The sequence below is a fragment of the Salmo salar genome, chromosome 18 (assembly GCF_965601325.2).
Source record: "Salmo salar chromosome 18, fSalSal1, whole genome shotgun sequence".
In the NCBI taxonomy this organism is placed as follows: Eukaryota; Metazoa; Chordata; class Actinopteri; order Salmoniformes; family Salmonidae; genus Salmo; species Salmo salar.
Genome location: NC_138308.1, coordinates 85,424,628 through 85,440,566, shown reverse-complemented (window position 1 = coordinate 85,440,566; position 15,939 = coordinate 85,424,628). Strand labels below are relative to the sequence as shown.

Sequence of the window (15,939 nt, the reverse complement as noted above, 5' to 3'; positions counted from 1 at the left end):
CCCAGGTCAACCTCCCAGTAATGTTTACCTGTATCACATCCCTCCATTCCCAAGACACACTGCTTTTCCTCAAATCTCTTCTCAGTGCCCCTTTCTCTCCGTAGGTCTCCAAACTTAACAAATGTATTATCGTCAGATACAATGAGTTTGGGGTGTGAAGTGTCACGGTGCAGAGTCACATAGACTGAAAGGAAGAAATGTTTGACTTGAAGAAAGCTATAACACTTGACTGTTGAAGAAAGCTATAACACTTGACTGTTGAAGAAGGCTATAACACTTGACTGTTGGAGAAAGGTATAACACTTGACAGTTTAAATGAACCTGGTGTGTACTACACATTTGCCCAAAAGTAATACATGTAGTAAATATGTAAGTTGTCCCTTCAAATACATTGTGTGTGTGTGTGTGTGTGTGTGTGTGTGTGTGTTACATACAGGTAAAAGCCTCCCCTGCTGATAGAGGAGCATATAGTGTTTGGAATTTTCAGTTATTCCTGTGTGGATTCAAAATAACTTTGTTACTGTACATCATTCTGCATTTGACATTAATGAACAAAAAAATGTTAAATTGACTGTATAGTATGTTATATATCATCAAGATCATCAAGGACAACAACCACCTGAGCCACTGCCTGTTCACCCTGCTACCATCCAGAACACAAGGTAAGTACAGGTGCATCAAAGCTGGGACCGAGAGACTGGAAAACAGCTTCTATCTCATGGCCATCAGAGAGTTAAACAGCAATCACTAACTCAAAGAAGCTGCTGCCAACATACATACTCAAATCATTGGCCACTTTAATAAATTGATCACTAGTCACTTTAAATAATACCACTTTAATAATGTCTACATTACTCATCTCATACAGTGGTTCCTTCTTTAAAAGTTGCGTCATACGCAGCATTCTGTGGCACGTCATTTAATTCTCAGCCATTTCATCTGTTACTGCAAGTTATTGCTAGTTTGACCACCAGAGGGCATCTTTGAGAAGTATTTGATAGTTTTCTATATTGGCATTACCAGAGAATTTAAACTTTTTTGTAATAACATAGTATATGGGATTGATTTTGAGAAATTTGGTTTAATTAATTTGATTAATATTATGGTGTTTCCATTCAGAGAGAAATGGTTCGTTTGTAAATTCAGACCGTTTCGCACTCAAAGAGCACACCGGAAGTTTGGGCTGAAGAGTAGGGTTGATTTGAGCGTTCTTGACGCACCCAAGCTAACGTTGGCTAGCTACTTCCAGACACAAATGAGACCACTCTGACCATTTTACTCGCCCTATCAGAGCTGGTAAGGTAGTGTTCGTGTTAACCATAGCGTAAATGTAATGCTGGAAAAAAAATGATTATGCTTTTTCCCCCCGAGTTTACTGACACGGCCATATTCAAAGAGTGTTGAGCGCTCATAAATTAATTATTTTGCGCTTTGATACACTCAGACTAGAGTGCTCTGAAATTTGTGTAGATATTAGGCTGGACACATTACATTTGTAACGTTCTTTTCGGATAAAAATATGTTCATTCCATCCGCCGTGGAGCCCAGTTTCATACTATCACCATATTTCCCAGCTGCTTGCTGTCGTTTTGAAGTAATCGCGAAAAAACAGGCCTTATTTTCATGCATTTTTCCCCCTGCCAGCTCCTATTAGTTGTATTGGGCACCGTGGCACCAACTCGCCTTCTGGACGTTCTATTCCTAGCTTATTGTTCAACGTCACAATGCCTGCGTCACTATTGTTGGCAATGAGACCTGCTCAGTTGTTTATTAGTTAAAATGTAAACAACAAAATGTAAATAACAAAAATAATATTGGAACTCTGCGGTCTTCCCATTGTTTCCTATGGGGGAAATATGGGCATGTCTGTCTATTTCTCCAAATATCTCGCAATGTTTATATTTAGTATTTTTTTCAAGTCGGTGTGAAATGACAAGCTAGTTAGTGGGGTGCGCACTAATAGTGGTTCAATCGGTGACGTCACTGAGAGCTGGGGCTTTTGTGGAGCGATGGGTAACGATGCTTCGAGGGTGGCTGTTGTCTATGTGTGCAGAGGGTCTCTGGTTCGAGGCGAGGAGAGGGACGGAAGCAAAACTGTTACACGGGCACCATTTTAATCAGGAGTTTCCCCTCGTTGTAATTATGTAAGTCTGACCAGCGAGCTCGTTTGTCATCGCTCGCTAGACCAGAAATGGTCCGAAGTTATACTTTTTTCCCGTACTTTTTCTTTATGCAGACATAAGCACAGTTGACACCATCGAGGTGCGGATGTTTACTTTCTACACAAGTTTTTTTTTTTTTCCAGTTTCGTCCGACGAAGATTGTAGTGGTAAAATTAAAAGGTACACACTTTTTATGGAATTCCATTAATGTCCATTGAGAAAGCACAACGACTATATATACCATTTAGCTAAGCTAAGAATGACCAGAATAATGAAGTCAATAAACGTTGGGTAGTTAGTTAGCCTATAGTTAATATACTGGCAAGTATGATGTATAACTACTAACGTTAGGTAGCTAGCAAACATACCGGTACATACTGCTGTAATATGCTATGCGGTTCGTAAAGGACAGCGTAGCTAATAAATTGTCAGCCAACATAACGTGTAAGGTAACTTATTTGAAAAGTCATGACTGTATTACATTGAGTAGCAAGCTACCCCTTGGTCGTTAGGTTTTTTTTCACACCTAGCTCAGCTATTAGACAAGTCTTTAGTAAAGGTTGAATAATCTATTGTTCTGCTATTAGCCCCATCTCCCCAACTTGCAACAAAATTCTGTTCCCATCTCATTCCTTTCCCTGTTCCACTCGTCATCATTCTGCTCCCGAGTGGCTCGCTTGTGGGCGTGCTGGCAGGATATGGCAGCCCTTTCGGTTGTGCGTCAAGAATTCTGCATACAGTAATCAAATCAAATCAAATGTATTTATATAGCCCTTCTTACATCAGCTGATATCTCAAAGTGCTGTACAGAAACCCAGCCTAAAACCCCAAACAGCAAGCAATGCAGGTGTAGAAGCACGGTGGCTAGGAAAAACTCCCTAGAAAGGCCAAAACCTAGGAAGAAACCTAGAGAGGAACCAGGCTATGAGGGGTGGCCAGTCCTCTTCTGGCTGTGCCGGGTGGAGATTATAACAGCACATGGCCAAGATGTTCAAATGTTCATAAATGACCAGCATGGTCAAATAATAATATTCACAGTTGTCGAGGGTGTAACAAGTCAGCATCTCAAGAGTAAATGTCAGTTGGCTTTTCATAGCCGATCATTGAGAGTATCTCTACCGCTCCTGCTGTCTCTAGACAGTTGAAAATAGCAGGTCTGGGACAGGTAGCACGTCCGGTGAACAGGTCAGGGTTCCATAGCCGCAGGCAGAACAGTTGAAACTGGAGCAGCAGCATGGCCAGGTGGACTGGGGACAGCAAGGAGTCATCATGTCAGGTAGTCCTGAGGCATGGTCCTAGGGCTCAGGTCCTCCGAAAGAGAGAATTAGAGAGAGCATACTTAAATTCACACAGGACACCGGATAAGACAGGAGAAATACTCCAGATATAACAGACTTACCCTAGCCCCCCGACACAAACTACTGCAGCATAAATACTGGAGGCTGAGACAGGAGGGGTCAGGAGACACTGTAGCCCCATCCGACGATACCCCCGGACAGGGCCAAACAGGAAGGATATATCCCCACCCACTTTGCCAGAGCACAGCAAAGTGGGTGGGGATATATCCTTCCTGCACCACTAGAGGGATATCTTCAACCACCAACTTACCGTCCTGAGACAAGGCCGAGTATAGCCCACAAAGATCTCCGCCACGGCACAACCCAAGACCACGTCAGTGACTCAACCCACTCAAGTGACGCACCTCTCCTAGGGACGGCATGGAAGAACACCAATTAGCCAGTGACCCCAGCCCCTGTAATAGGGTTAGAGGCAGAGAATCCCAGTGGAGAGAGGGGAACCGGCCAGGCAGAGACAGCAAGGGCGGTTCATTGCTCCAGAGCCTTTCCGTTCACCTTCACACTCCTGGGCCAGACTACACTCAATCATAGGACCCACTGAAGAGATGAGTCTTCAGTAAAGACTTAAAGGTTGAGACCGAGTCTGTATCTCTCACATGGGTAGGCAGACTATTCCATAAAAATGGAGGTCTATAGGAGAAAGCCCTGCCTCCAGCTGTTTGCTTAGAAATTCTAGGGACAATTAGGAGGCCTGCGTCTTGTGACCGTAGCGTACGTGTAGGTATGTACGGCAGGACCAAATCGGAAAGATAGGTAGGAGCAAGCCCATGTAATGCATTGTAGGTTAGCAGTAAGACCTTGAAATCAGCCCTTGCCTTAACAGGAAGCCAGTGTAGGGAGGCTAACACTGGAGTAATATGATCACATTTTTTGGTTCTAGTCAGGATTCTACTAGCCGTATTTAGCACTAACTGAAGTTTATTTAGTGCTTTATCCAGGTAGCCGGAAAGTAGAGCATTGCAGTAGTCCAACCTAGAAGTAACAAAAGCATGGATTAATTTTTCTGCATCGTTTGTGGACAGAAAGTTTCTGATTTTTGCAATGTTACGTAGATGGAAGAAAGCTGTCCTTGAAACAGTCTTGATATGTTCTTCAAAAGAGAGATCAGGGTCCAGAGTAACGCCGAGGTCCTTCACAGTTTTATTTGAGACGACTGTACAACCATCCAGATTAATTGTCAGATTCAACAGAAGATCTCTTTGTTTCTTGGGACCTAGAACAAGCATCTCTGTTTTGTCCGAGTTTAAAAGTAGAAAGTTTGCAGCCATCCACTTCTTTATGTCTGAAACACAGGCTTCTAGCGAGGGCAATTTTGGGGCTTCACCATGTTTCATGGTGAAGCCCTGATGTGGTGGCCACCAGATGTGGTGGCCAAACTACTCACTGGCCTGGCAGATATGATGGGAGGAACTACAAAGCTGTCAAAAAAGAGAGAAGTTGCTGGGGGAGCCAGAGCGAAGGAAAGAAAGAGCATTAACCCCTTTTCCCAAATGGGAGGCCCAAACAGGTCCGCAGTAGAGGTGGACAGCGACACATCATCACAGTTGGGGTCAAAGACATCTCCTCCCCCAGCGAGCAGAACCAGACGACAGAAGATGTTGGCACCAGAGAGGAGAGGCGGGACACGCGCTCTGGCAGCCATGTTGTGTGGATCTAAAAGACGTAGAAGAAGAAGGAAGAGAAGCTGAAGACCCAGAAGCAACAAACTGCTCAACTAACTTTCTACCAAGGCCAGCGGCCAGCCAAAGCAGGGGCTGGGAAGGGTCATGGGGGTAAGACTAAGCCGGGAAATAGTTTCACGTATGGGCAATCCAGAAATATCTCAGCTCCATATCCTCAAGCATTTCAGACTGGAGTTCAGACGGGTGGAAGAGGTCGAGGCAGGGGTGGACCAAGAGGCGGCGAGGACATGGGCCAACAGGAGCTCCAGGACTGTGGCATCCCCCTGCCTATCAGCCTCCACCCCAATGGGGGCCCTCAGGGAAGAGGCCAGCCTGGGCAATGGCAGACGGGGCATCGGCACAGATGACCTTGTACAATCCAGGTCCAGGCCAGGACAGGAGGAGGAATATTGACATGAATGCGAGACAGGGACAGTTGTGTTAGAATCGTCAGAGCAACCAGAGCATTTGTTTTTAAAAAGTCACACCCTTCCTCGAATTGAGCCAACAGTGGAGGCTTGCGTCAATGGTGAGTCAATGATTTTTCTTGCTGATACTGGGGCTGCAATGTCTGTGATGAACTGTAAGACTATGAAAAAACATCCCATGTCTAGTGAAACAGTCAAGACTGTTGGGGCATTGGGTCTCCCCTTCAGGGAACACGTAACAATGCCCTTGCCAGTCTCCTTTTGTGAGGAGAAATGTCAGCATCAATTCCTCTTCTCTGATCACTGCCCTTTCAATCTAATGGGCAGAAACATCCTATGTAAGCTGGGAATTAACATAACGTGTGGGCCCACTAGGCTGACAGTAATACATGAGGAGGAGGAGGAGCAATTGATGTTGATGTCTGAGTTCTGTGACTGGTATTATGCGTAGAACGTTAACAATGAGGTGCCCAATATTGCTCGTCTTTTCTCAATGGCCAAAACCAATTGGGGCCACAAGGGCAGTTTCATGTCTGAGACAGGCTTACATTGCATTTCCAATTTCTCACCATTGACAAGAGATTTACACTATGAGAAGGAATGGTTCTCCAAGAGTATAGGTGAAGAGTCAGTGCTGTTTGAGGGCTTGTACTGTAGCAGCAATGTCTGTGCTTTAGGGGTTAATTTAACCCCTGCACAGAAGGAGCTCTACTTGTTCGAAGACAGTGCTCCTCATGTGTCCCTTGCTAAATCACACAGAGTTGAGTGGACGGATGCTGGATGAAGGGGCTGGGGAATGCTGTTGATTGGGAAATGCATCCAGATGGGTCAACCTATTCACCCAGCACATTAACGCTTTGGGATACGCCCGTTGACAGGGGTGTGCATGGACTTCATCTCATCAGCCCTCATTTGTCAGCAACATCATGCTTTTGAATGAGGACTCACCCCTCTTGAGAGGGGTCCCCGATTGCCTATGGGCAAGGGACAAGTATGATTTTGGTCGAATGAAAGGGGCTGAGCCACTTGTGGTGACTGCTAAAGACACCAGGCACCCCTCCAGAGCACAGTATCCACTCAGTAAAGAAGATATTGCTGGTATTACCCAGGTACATGCTTCTTTGCTAGAGCATGGAGGGTTAGTCCTGTGTCCAGAGTCACCTTGTAATACCCCTATCTTGCCTGTAAGAAAAGCCTCAGGGGAATGGTGTTTTGTTCAAGATTTAAGGCCAGTTAATGATGCTGTCTTTGCCCATGCCCCTGTGGTTCCCAATCCAACTACGTTGTTATCTGCAGTCCCAGCCGCAGCTAATTGGTGTTCTGTTATTGATCTGGCTAATGTGTTTTTTAGCATTCCCGTTGAACCAGAGTCACAGTTCTGGTTTGCTTTCACGTTCCTCGGAAAGAGTTACACTGAGTCCCCGGCAATTTCTTCAGCTGCACTAGCACAACATTTGAAGGGCTTCATTACCCCGGAGGGGAGCACTCTAATAAAGTACTTTGATGACTTGTTATTGTGCTCTGAAACTCTTGAGGCGGGTGAAACTGATACTCAAGCTCTTTTGACCTTTCTGGCAGAGAACTGCCAAAAAGTATCAAAAAATAAGTTGCAACTTGTCTCCCAAACTGTAAAGTATTTGGGGGTGATATCACCCCCAATGGCAGGCAGCTGGGTCCAGAGAGAGTGCAAACTATCCTGTCTGTCCCACAGCCTGTTACCAGACACCACATTATGTCACTGACTGGTATGGCAGGGTACAGTAGGGTGTGGCTGCCTGACTATGCTCATTGAGGGTGAAAGTGTTTGCTTTCACATCCTCCTCAGATACCACTCACAGTCTTTTTGACCTCGGTCACCTGGGGCCCAGAGAGGTGAGAAGTCAGGCTTGTTCATCACATGTCCCTGTTGCTGTGGAGAGTAGCTGAAAGAGAACATGGCAAAATAGGTCAGAAGGGAACATTGTTTCTATATGTGAATGTGTATCTAATATGAACCAAGGGATGGCGTGATTGTAGGAACCAATAACATTCTTTCACAGTTTCTCTGTCAGCAGTCCTCCACCCTCTGGCCCAGGGGGAGGGATTAAGTCCCTTTTGGTCCACTTAGCAAGGTGGAGACTAGTAACAATACATGTCCTTTTATGTTCTTAGTACTGAACAAAACAACAAGTTATTTATACTGGAGGCCAAGTGCTGTCACAGGATGTGTGGGGTTAGTGGTTGGAACAACACGTCCCCTGGAGGTTACACCCATCTTTGTTCTGATAGTGAGCCTCTGATAACCCAGAAGCTCACGCCACTCAGTGAGGTCTCACTCTATTCACGTTGTATGTGTATTGTGACTTGCTCCCTTATCAATACATTTTTAATAAAGTAACAATCCTGATTGGTGGTTGACCTTGTCTCTCCACATTATTGATTATAATATCAACGACACAGTCAGGGAGACTGCTGAGATAGAATCAGGGTCAGAGGTCAGCTTTGGGTACAATTTCCTAAATCTGTAACGATACAATTTCCTGAATACAATTTCCTGAATACAATTTCCTAAATCTCTGACGAAACTGAAACATCTCATGACTACTTCTCCATGTCTGGAGATCCCTGACCATTCTAAACCCTTTCACCTGCTTGTGTATGAAAAAAGGGGTTGTATTTCGTTTGTGTTGACCCAGGACCATGGGGGGAATCAGAGATCATTCTGAGCAATTAGATAGTGTTGCTAAAGGGCTAGTGTGCTGTTTTGTGCTGACATTGTTGCAATGTGTCAACTAACTGTGCATGTGCCTCACACTGTTCATGCTCTCATCTTACAGGCTAAGACTGCTCATCTGACTCCAGCAAGGCTGCTCCTCTATCAGTATGTGCTTCTTAATATGTCTCATGTGACCCTGAAAAGAGCTTGTATCAAAACCAAGGTCAGATGTAACTTTTTTTAAATTTTATTTAACTAGGCAAGTCAGTTAAGAACAAATTCTTATTTTCAATGACGGCCTAGGAACAGTGGGTTAACTTCCTTGTTCAGGGGCAGAACGACAGATTGTACCTTGTCAGATCAGGGATTTAAACTTACAACCTTTCGGTTACTAGCCCAATGCTCTAACCACTAGGCTACCCTGCCACCTTTGCAAAATGCTGATTCAAAACTATTTGTGGATGGTTCAGCTCAGAGGTACAGTGGGGGGAAAAAGTATTTGATCCCCTGCTGATTTTGTACATTTGCACACTGACAAAGAAAGGATCAGTCTATAATTTTAATGGTAGGTTTATTTGAACAGTGAGAGACAGAAAAATAACAAAAATATCCAGAAAAACGCATGTCAAAAATGTTATAAATTGATTTGCATTTTAATGAGGGAAATAAGTTTTTGACCCCCTCTCAATCAGAAAGATTTCTGGCTCCCAGGTGTCATTTATACAAGTAACGAGCTGAGATTAGGAGCACACTCTTAAAGGGAGTGCTCCTAACCGCAGCTTGTTACCTGTAAAAAAGACACCTGTCCACAGAAGCAATCAGATTCAATCAATCAAACTCTCCACCATGGCCAAGACTAAAGAGCTCTCCAAGGATGTCAGGGACAAGATTGTAGACCTACACAAGGCTGGAATGGGCTACAAGACCATCGTCAAGCAGCTTGGTGAGAAGGTGACAACATTTGGTGCGATTATTCGCAAATGGAAGAAACACAAAAGAACTATCAATATCCCTCGGCCTGGGGCTCCATGCAAGATCTCACCTCGTGGAGTTGCAATGATCATGAGAACGGTGAGGAATCAGCCCAGAACTACACGGGAGGATCTTGTCAATGATATCAAGGCAGCTGGGACAATAGTCACCAAGAAAACAATTGGTAACACACTACACCGTGAAGGACTGAAATCCTGCAGCGCCCGCAAGGTCCCCCTGCTCAGAATACATATCTGAGAGAGCCCATCTGAAGTTTGCCAATGAACTTCTGAATGACTCAGAGGACAACTGGTGAAAGTGTTGTGGTCAGATGAGACCAAAATGGAGCTCTTTGACATCAACTCAACTCGCCATGTTTGGAGGAGGAGGAATGCTGCCTATGACCCCAAGAACACCATCTCCACCGTCAAACATGGAGGTGGAAACATTATGTTTTGGGGGTGTTTTTCTGCTAAGGGGACAGGACAACTTCACCGCATCAAAGGGACGATGGACGGGGCCATGTACCGTCAAATCTTGGGTGAGAACCTCCTTCCCTCAGCCAGGGCATTGAAAATGGGTCGTGGATGGGTATTCCAGCATGACAATGACCCAAAACACACGGCAGCAAAGGAGTGGCTCAAGAAGAAGCACATTAAGGTCTTGGAGTGGACTAGCCAGTCTCCAGACCTTAGTCCCATAGAAAATCTGTGGAGGGAGCTGAAGGTTCGAGTCAGCCTCGAAACCTTAATGACTTGGAGAAGATCTGCAAAGAGGAGTGGGACAAAATCCCTCCTGAGATGTGTGCAAACCTGGTGGCCAACTACAAGAAACGTCTGACCTCTGTGATTGCCAACAAGGGTTTTGCCACCAAGTACTAAGTCATGTTTTGCAGAGGGGTCAAATACTTATTTCCCTCATTAAAATGCAAATCATTTTATAACATTTTTGACATGCGTTTTTCTGGATTTTTTTGTTGTTATTCTGTCTCTCACTGTTCAAATAAACCTAGTATTAAAATTATAGACTGATCATTTCTTTGTAAGTGGGCAAACGTACAAAATTAGCAGGGGATCAAATACTTTTCCCCCCCACTGTATGAGAAAGGAGAACCACTTTGTTTCCTATGCTATAACAACAGCTGCAACCACACTTGAATGTGCTAAATTGCAATCACACCTCTCAGCTCAGGCTGCAGAACTGTATGCACTCACAAGAGCTTGTATCCTGGCTAAAGGCCAGTCAGTTACAATCTACACTGACCGCAGGTATGCATTTGGGGTTGTGCATGATTTTGGTACTCTATGGAAATGGTGTGGGTTCCTCACGTCCTCTGGTAAAACAATTGCCTATGGAAACTGGTTGATAACCTCTTGAAAGCAATTCTTCTCCCCTCTGAAATAGCAGTGTGTAAGTGTCTGGCACATACTAACTCTTCTGATCCTGTCTCCAAAGGCAATGCAATGGTTGATCTAGCAGGAAAAACAGCAGCTGTGTGCTGCTGATTCTCCTGTGTTGCAGATGGTTTTACTGGACCATTCCAGGTGTTGCTGACAACCCCCACCGCTGTCTGAGTAGCTATAGAGGTCTACGTGGCTCCACGCCAGCCACTGCAGGAATGTTCCATACCACCAGGGGGATGATGGACTTCAGGATGGCACAGGGTAGTCGTCGAGGGACTAGATGGCCAGGGGAGAGCCAAGCTGAGACTCTGCACATCATGGTGTTTGCCTTTGTTCTTATCGCTCTCGTTACAGTTGCCATATGGACGGTGGTGACTGAAGAGGTGCCAAACAATGAACTGAATGGAAAGGCTGGACTGTACAAGATGTGGACCCAGTGGACTGTACCAGATGCCAGAGAGATAGATGACTGTCCTATTTGATGTGATGAGGCGTGTGTCTAGCAATCTGTATTTTTTGTTTCTGATTTCTATTTTTTCAAATTGTGATAATGTCCTGAGGAATAAAGGGTGTAAACTCAGTTTCCCAACGGAGGTAGTTTACATGGAAATGTAGGGTTTTAACTACATTGTATTGATTTTCATAACCTGTACCATGTAAGTTGCCATGTTACTATTCTTATTTTCTCAAGAAAGAACATAATCCCTTGAGAGAGGAATGTAGGGGGGAAATCAGAATTAGCTAAGTAACATTGACATAATTAAGGTGTCTCATTTGCAGAATATGCTTACATGTTTTAATTACTGTTGATATGTCTCCCTTCAGACTCTGGTGTTGGCAGCTGCACTTCCTCCCTCATATGGGCCTGTATCAAGATAGGGTCAGAGTTCAGTTTTGGGTACATTTTCCTAAATCTGTAAGTTTAAAAATGTAACATGCAACAATTTCAAAGAGTTACAGTTCATATGAGGAAATCAGTCAATTGAAATAATGCTCACAAACAGGGATGTAAACAGATTTGTTCACAGAATTTGAGCGAAATAAGCTTTTTGTGCGTATGGAAAAAGTATTTTTATTTCAGCTCATGAAACATGGGTCTAACACTTTACATGTTGCGTTTATATTTATGTTCAGTGTATATACTGGATCGTGATTGATGACTGGGTTTTAGAAACATTTTTGTTCCCCTGGTGATGTTCCCTGGTTTAGGAATCATGCTTCATGTTCTGGGTTATACTTGCCTACGACGCTGCTTGACCCACAGTCTGTTCATTCATTTGGGATTGAGGCATACATTTACATGACACATGGCCTGGAATGATTGACTCATTTTAATATTAGACCAATTTTGTAGTCTGCAGTGACATGAGTCATATATCACTTTAACATCTGACTGAAGCTCAGTTCTCCCTAGACCCAGTTGTTCCCATGGGTATGGATCTAATGCTACGTGGCAATGGCCCTACAAAAAATAAAGAGAAAACCCTGTACACAGCAGTACATCTAGATCATAAATATGGAACCAAAGTCAAGGTCGATCATATGTCATATCTACAATAGTTTCCATTTTTTACACTTGTTTTTGGCTCCTAGGCCCTACATTGCAGTGCCTAAACTCACCAGTCATCTGCAGTGATGCAGACTCCATCTTGGTTCCCCGGTCCTTTGACATTACCACACAGGATGATCCCCTCCAGTTGGTCCATCCCTATTCTCATGTGACTGGTGATGGAGTACAGGACGCCCCCCTCCTTCTGTTTGGGTCTCTGTCTCTGCTGAGGTGATCTCCTTCCCACTGTGATCCGTCCACAGCATGTGAGACTCTGGGTACCAGTTCTCTGAGCTGCGCGAGCTGAGCTGGGGATGAACACTTTATGGTGCTTCCTCATGGAGATCCTGGGGATACTGCCCTGCTCTGCTCACAATGGATGGAATTACTGTATATACATCAGGAAGATATTCCAAAACTGATTTTATGTGGCTCTGCCAAGGCTGATCTAGATCAAAAAGTTCCTGCATAACTTCTGATTATTTTGCACTGCCTAATTTGAAACATCTACTGTCAGTTGTTGGCTTCTCTAAGATTAAGCATGTCAACATCTTCAGGAAAGACTCAAAGACGAGTCAGATCTGTTTACCCAATTCTGTCTAAATTTGGTAAGACTTTATTTTACGGTTGACACCACTGACAATAGACTACCACAGTATGAGTCATTATACCCTGAAAACCTAGCGATCAAACAGGCAAATAGCTTCAATTGTTATTCCACCATACATTTTTCCCCACAGGGATTTTAGATACATAAAATAAGGGCAGTGTTTCGTGTAGGCTGACCCTGGCGTGATGTTTTGATAACAAAGTGACTTTTATTGATGTATTCGCATGTATTTACCCCAACAATTGAAATTCTAATTAGCTGCTAATGTGGCTATCATAAACAACTACAAATGCCATGACGATCTGGACGACACTCAAATTGGGGTAAAGGTAAGAATCTCAGGATTAACTATCTAATGTTACTTAAATGTACTAATAAATTGGTAACATTTCTTTAAAATGTAATCTTTGAACTGTCTTGGGCAAGTTTTAAATTGACACAATACCTGTTAGCAAAGGTGCCGACTAGAGATGACATGCAGGAGCTTGCAGGGAGTTGTAATCTTGCATGAGGTCTACTTTGATGCTAGTTAGCAGTTTTTGAATCTGAGATATCATAGAGCCGAATATATTGATAAGTCACCTTGTCCGAAAGAGATTTACATTGTAAATCAAAATGTCCTGCCAGGGTTAGTCTACACGAAACACAGCCCTTATTTGAAGTGTTTCTAAAATCCCCTAAGGGAAAAAATGAATAGTGGAAAAACGATTGGAACCGTTTCCCTGTTTGATTGCTTGTAACACAACGGCTGGTTCCTGGATCCAATCCAAGTGGCTGGCCAGCCAATTGTAGCGTCCCATATCAGACACCTTGACATTCTTCAACCGTAGTGATATGTTGCCTCTCTCCAGCTCTTTGGTGAACAGACTCACTCTGCCCTTATAGCCCTTCCCCTCTTCCCCCATTCTGCTCTTATACAAATACAGGGGGTTAGTGAATTCTCCCTCCTTAAACCACCTGATATCCATGACAACAGCACTTATTTGAGGAGATAGATGACAGGGAAGGATGATGTCATCCCCAGCAGAGGCAACTACAGGGTCAGGAGAGACTATGAGGCTGAGGTCTGGAACGTGACAGGAGGAGAGGAGAAAATGTTAGAGAAGGTAGGAAGTATGGGGTGTGAAGCTCAAAGTTAAGAGCGGCTCATATTGAGCACAAAGACAGTTTCATCTTTACAGTTCTCTTTTACCAGTGCTAAACCAACAGTGCCCCAAACATCATTGGATCCCTTGATAAAGATGAGCAAAAAGACTGTATAAAATAAATAATACAAATACTGATCTACAGATGTAGGATCTGAATTTGATCCCTCATTTGTTACGAGAATTTTCCAGCAAAGCAGGAAATTGTAAGGGCTGTCTTCAGGAATGGACCAAAATGCAGCAGAGTTAGTATTCATCTTTCAATTTAATTAGAAAGAACACTATAACAAACAAAACAAGGAAACTGACAGCCAACAGTCCTGTCAGGTGCAAACACACTAAACAAGAAACAATTACCCACAAAACCCAAAGGAAAAACATGCTCCTTATGTGTGACTCCCAATCAACCACAACCCTCTACAGCTGTGCTTGATTGGAAGTCACACGGCCAAAATCAATGAAACAATAAAAAACACACACTCCCTTCTGCCACGTCCTGACCCAACTACACCCTCTACTGGTCAGGACGTGACAGAAATGCAAACTTGAAGTTAATTTGAGTTAAAAAAAAAAATGCTTCTAATGTTTGGAATTTCCACTTTGAAGTTTGACTTCATTTGCCCTAACGAAATGAAGTAATGGCGACAATGGCGTTTGCTACGGCCCTGTCCTTCACCACCTCTAACTGAGACCTGAGTCCGAGCCAGCGACCTGTGTACGGGCGGCAAGAGTGCGGCTCGAGTCCTAAGACCGTCCACGACGAGTGAGCATGGAGAGAGATCACATCCAAACTTCTCTCATGCTGCTGGTTGTAAAATGGACAAACATGCAGCTCAGGTGAGACATTCTTCTCCTTTGGAAAATCTGATTATTACCCAGATATTGAAATTGGGACATTATCAAGGGCCATCCACTTTGACAGGCTTGAGTTACATGTGTGCTATTACGAGGACGCACCGAAAATGAAAAGAGGCCAGAAGAATGAGGCCGGGAGGGACGAGTGGAGGTCAACCGTGCCCGTAATTGATTTAGGGTTGCCCACAATTGTTTATTGCGGGTATCAGGTTGATTGTGGGGATCTGCACACTTGGAATGTATAGTAATTTAGACAAAAGTATGCATTGAGATACCGATCTGTCACTAACATGCCACTCGCGTGTAAGACAGGGTCAAACGGGGGCCATGCTGAGAAAAGTTAATGCTAGAAATATACCCTGTTAACGTTAATAGTACATACTGTGTACTGTATAAGTTAAATGGGGGGGAACTATGTACACAAATGGCTGTAATTTCTAAACGGTTCACCCGATATGGATGAAAAAGCCCTCAAATGAAAGCTGTCAGTCTGTACTTTAAATTATAAAATGACTGAGGTTAAAGTACAGGACTTGAGTACAGAGCCAAAACAACAACAAATGTTGCCCTTTCCTAATACTTTTGGAGCTCACTCTTTATAATTCATATTTTTTTTATCCATTTCACATCGTTTTCCAACTTTTTAGGTGATGTTGAATTGAAGTTCATATTTTTAACTGTTTATCTGATTCATTGATATACTGTTTTATGAGTTATTAATTTATCAATCATGGACACAGCAGAAGTTGGACAAAAAATATGTTTGTTAAGTTGCTATGTTAAGTTATTTTTTATAGATTATATAAGATGTTGTTTACCCAGGATAATTTCATAAAAATTACTACATCTTTTATTGCAACAACTCCACTTTTACACAACCACCATCACCACTTCATGTAGGCTATTATTAGATTGAAACTGACACTTTTGTAGTTGTGTAATACACCGTGAGCAAAATAAGTATATTATATCAGGTGTATTACACAACTACAAAAGTGTCAGTTGTTTCAATCTAATAATAGCCTACATGAAGTGGTGATGGTGGTTGTATAAAAGTGGAATGTAAGAAAAAAAATGTACTGATCAAATCATGTCAACTGT

The 15,939-nt window shown here is 43.4% G+C and overlaps 1 long non-coding RNA gene across 2 annotated transcripts; it reads left to right on the top strand.

Moving 5' to 3' along the window:
* Positions 1-1,115: 1,115 nt before the first annotated feature.
* Positions 1,116-11,259, top strand: LOC106577968 (uncharacterized). 2 transcript variants are annotated; one of them, XR_001322248.3, is made up of 3 exons: positions 1,116-5,710; positions 8,426-8,527; positions 10,732-11,259. It is a non-coding gene; the product is annotated as an uncharacterized LOC106577968 (long non-coding RNA). The 2 variants fall into 2 exon arrangements; XR_001322249.3 differs by having other exon boundaries at positions 1,121-2,342.
* Positions 11,260-15,939: the final 4,680 nt, after the last annotated feature.